Genomic DNA, 4,462 nt, shown 5'->3' with positions numbered 1-4,462 from the left:
CCACCACCATCAACACCATTACTACTACCACTATCACCACCACCACTATCACCATCATCACCACCATCCCCATCACCATCATCATCACCCCTACCATCACCTCCACCATCACCATCAACACCATGACTACCACCACTATCACCACCACCACCATCACCACCGTCACCACCCTTACCCCCATCACCATTATCACCAACACCATCACCCCCACCACCAACAACAACACCATCACTACCACCATCACCATCACATCATCACATCATAACCACCACCACCACCATCACCATCACCATCACATTATCACCACCACCATCACCCCCACCAACAACAACAACACCATCACTACCACCATCACCATCACATCATCACCACCACCATCACCATCACCACCACCACCCCCATCACCATCATCATAACCACCACCATCACTGCCATCATCACCATCAACACCATCACTACCACCACTGTCACCACCACCACCACCATCACCTCCACCATCACCATCAACACCATGACTACCACCACTATCACCACCATCATCACCACCCCCACCCCATCACCATTATCATCACCACCACCATCATCCCCACCACCACCACCACCAACACCATCACTACCACCATCACCATCACATCATCATAACCACCACCACCCCCATCACCATCATCATAACCACCACCATCACTGCCATCATCACCATTAACACCATCACTACCATCACTGTCACCACCACCACAATTATCACTGTCATAACCACCACTGCCACCATCATCACTACCACCACCACTACCACGACCATCATCATAAGCACCACTATCAGCACCATCACTACCATCACTGCCACCACCAACTTTACTGTCACCACCACCATTACCACCATCATGATCACCACCATTACCACCATCATGATCACCACCATTATCACCATTACCATCATCACCAGCATTACTATTATCACCATCCCCACCAAGAGCCCCACCATCCTCGTTGTTCATTTTGCATCACTAAAACAGAATACTACAGACAGGGAAATTTGCAACAAGAAAAATAAAGAAAGAGAGAAATGTATTTCTCACAGTTCTAGAACTGGGAAGTCCAATATCGAGGTGTCAGCACTGGCGAGGGTCTTCCCTTGGTACGTCCTCCCTATGGTGAGGGTGGAAGGGCAAGAAAGCAGGAGAGAGCCGGAGAGGGCAGAACTTGCTTCTGTAACAAACCCACCCTCATGATAATGACATTAGTCCATTGATGAGGGTAGAGGTCTTACAACCTGAACACCTCCGGTTAGGTTTCCAACACACGAACTTTGAGGGACACATTGACACCATAGCATTCTGCCCTGACTTCCGCCAAATTCATGTTCTTCTCACAATGTCAAATACACTGATTGCATCTCAATAGTCTCCAAAGTCTCAACCTGTTTCAGCGTCAATGCAAAGTCCAAAGTCCAAAGTCTCATTTCAGTTGATATAGATGAGACTCAAAGCATGATTTATCCTGAGGCAAGTTCCTTCCTAGCTGTGGGCCTGTGAAATCCAAACAAGTGCTTCCAAAATACAATGAGATGGCATGAAATACATTCCCATTCCAAAAGGGAAAAATATGTAAGAAAAAAGAAATAGTAGCACACAAGCAAGTCTCAAATCCAGCATGACAGGAGTTAAGTCTTAAGACTCTAGAATGATCTTTCATTCTGTACACCACCTCCTGGGCACACTGCATGGAGGGCTGGGCAGCCTTGGGCAGGCTTGCCCCCATGGCTTTGCAGGGCTCAGCCCATTCAGCAGTCCTTTTGGGTTGGAGTCTCATGGCTGTGGCGAGCCCAGGCTTGCACTACACATGGTAGCGCCACAGTTCTGGCATCCGGAGGTGGCAGTCCCACTCTTATGGCTCCACCAGACAATTATTCTGGTGAGGGCTGTCTGGTGGCTTCATCCTCATGGCTCCACTGGGCACTGCTCCAGGGGGGACTCTCTATGGCAGCTTTGCCCCTGGGGCAAGTCCCTGCCTGGCACCTAGGCTGTCCATGAGATCCTTTGAAATCTAGGTGGAGGCTGCCATGGCTGCGCAGCTTGTGCACTCCACCTTCCTGCAGAACCAGCACCATGTGGACACCACCAAGGTTTAAGGCCTGTTCCTTCTAAATGGGTGGGTTGAGCTATGCTTAACCTTGTTTGAGCAGAGGCTGGAGTGGCTGAGGGGTGCTGCACTAGAATTTGGGGAGCAGAGTCCTGATGCACAGAGCATCTCATGGACACCTTTCTGGAAAGCTTGACCTCAGGGTCCTAGCTTGCCTCAAAGACCTCTAAAATGCCTTTGAGGCCATTTAATTTTTTCACATGGCCAGCCTGAGAGTTTTCTAAATGTTTCCATTCTGCTTCTCTTTTAATTACACAGCCCACCTTAAATCATTTGTCTCTTCTCAGTTTATTTTTAGCCACCTAAAGAGCACCTTGAATGCTTTCCTGCTACTTAGATATTTCTTCTGCTCGCTATCCCAGTTCATTGCTTTTAAGTTCTGCCTTCTACAAAGGACACAGACACAATTCTGCCAAATTCTTTGTAACTGTATAACCAGGATGGCCTTTACTCCAGTTTCTAATACGTTGTTCCTCATTTCTGTCTGAGCCTCATCAGAATAGCCTTTGCTGTCCATCTTTCTACCAACATTCTAATCATGACCATTTCAGTCGTCTCTGTGAAGATTTCGGCTCTCCCTGCAGAACTGCCCTTACTGCTTCATTCACAACAATCAAGGCTTTTACAGCCTTCTCCTCCAGGTCATTCCAGCCTCTCTCCAATTCCAAAACTACTTCCACATTTTCAGGTATTTGTTATACTAACAGTCCCACTGCTTGATACCCATTTTCTGTCTTAGTTTGTGTTGCTGTAACCACAGAGTCGGTAATTTATGGATAATTTATTTCTCACACTCCGGAAGCTGAAAAGCCCAAAATCAAGGTGCTGGCATCTGGCAAGGGCCTTCTTGGTGCATCATCCACGGCAGAGGAGCAAGCGAAGGTGAGACAGAGAGAAAAGGGGGCTGAACTTGGTTTTAGAACAAGTCCACTCTCGTGATAACTAACTTACTGTTGGGATAACCAGGTTAATGCATTCATGAGCGTGGAGGGCTCATGACCTAAACACTTGCCAGCCCCATCTCCTAATGCTGATGCACTGGGGATCAAGTTTCCAACACACAAGGTTTGGGGAACACAGTCAAATCAGAGTACCTATTAACACCATCATTATCACCACCACCACCAGCATTATCACCACCATCACCATCACCTCCATCACCATCACCTCCATCACCACCACCATCATTAACATCATTATGACTACCACTACCATTACCATTACCGCTGTCACCACCACCACCACCACCAGCATTATCACCACCATCACTGTTACCACCATCACCATCGCCTCCATCACCATCACCTCCATCACCATCACCATCACCTCCATCACCACCACCATCATTAACATCATTATGACTACCACTACCATTACCATTACCTCTGTCACCACCACCACCACCACCAGCATTATCACCACCATCACCGTTACCACCATCACCATCACCTCCATCACCATCACCTCCATCACCATCACCATCACCTCCATCACCACCACCATTATTAACATCATTATGACTACCACTACCATTACCATTACCGCTTTCACCACCACCACCACTGCCATTACCATTATCCCACCAACACCATCAGCATTATAAACATCACTCTTCACCATCTACACCATTGTCACCACCTCTGGTATGGAGCAAGAGCCACCATTTGCAGAGCTGTTATCAGAAATAAATAAATTCCCATAAGACACTTAGATATGGTTTGCTTGTTTATGGCTACCTCCAAGCAGAAGTAGCTTCCCTTACCTGGACTTGCTTCCCCTTTCTTTTCCATACGTCCAAATTTCAGCCATCTTGTTTCAATTTTAAAACCTTGTTCTGGGAAGATGGCAGAGTAGAAATCACCAGAACTCTGTCTCCCCACCTAGACAGCAAGTGTAGCAGTCAAATTTGTCTGTAACTATTTTGGAGCTCTGGTCTGTTGAAGGCTTGCAAGTTCCAGGCCCAGGCTTGGCGGGTTAATTTTGGTCAATTTTCTCTCTTGGCACCATGGCAGCTACCCATCCCTCAACTTCTACCCCTGAGGCATACAGCCTTACATATGTTCCTGGAGCAGCTTACACATAGCTTGTGGGAGTCAGAGTGGGCAAGAAGAATGCTGATCTCTAAAACAGAAGATCTGTGTTTTCATTGCTCGTTGCTGCTTCTGAGCTTGGAGGTGCAGACACAGGGGTGGACAGCTGCTGTTACATCCCACTCCCAACTGTTGTGAGCCTCCTTCCTCCATGCTGAGTGAACTTCCAGATTTAAAGAGCCAAGATTCCCTTCCTTCCTTTCTTCCTTCCTTTCTTTCTTCTTTCTTTCTCT

The 4,462-nt window shown here is 47.4% G+C and overlaps 1 long non-coding RNA gene across 1 annotated transcript in view; it reads left to right on the top strand.

Annotated features, from left to right (window-relative positions):
• Positions 1–1,865: 1,865 nt before the first annotated feature.
• LOC108291256 overlaps positions 1,866–4,462 on the top strand; it is a 4,934-nt gene continuing 2,337 nt past the window's right edge. Inside the window, exon 1 of the long non-coding RNA XR_001819828.2 lies at positions 1,866–3,021. This is a non-coding gene — a long non-coding RNA (uncharacterized LOC108291256). The remainder of the gene's footprint in view (positions 3,022–4,462) is intronic.

This window comes from Cebus imitator, unplaced genomic scaffold (genome assembly GCF_001604975.1).
Source record: "Cebus imitator isolate Cc_AM_T3 unplaced genomic scaffold, Cebus_imitator-1.0 Scaffold449, whole genome shotgun sequence".
Classification (NCBI taxonomy): Eukaryota; Metazoa; Chordata; class Mammalia; order Primates; family Cebidae; genus Cebus; species Cebus imitator.
Note: the sequence above shows the minus strand (reverse complement) of the source record. Positions and strands in the feature narration are given on the sequence as shown.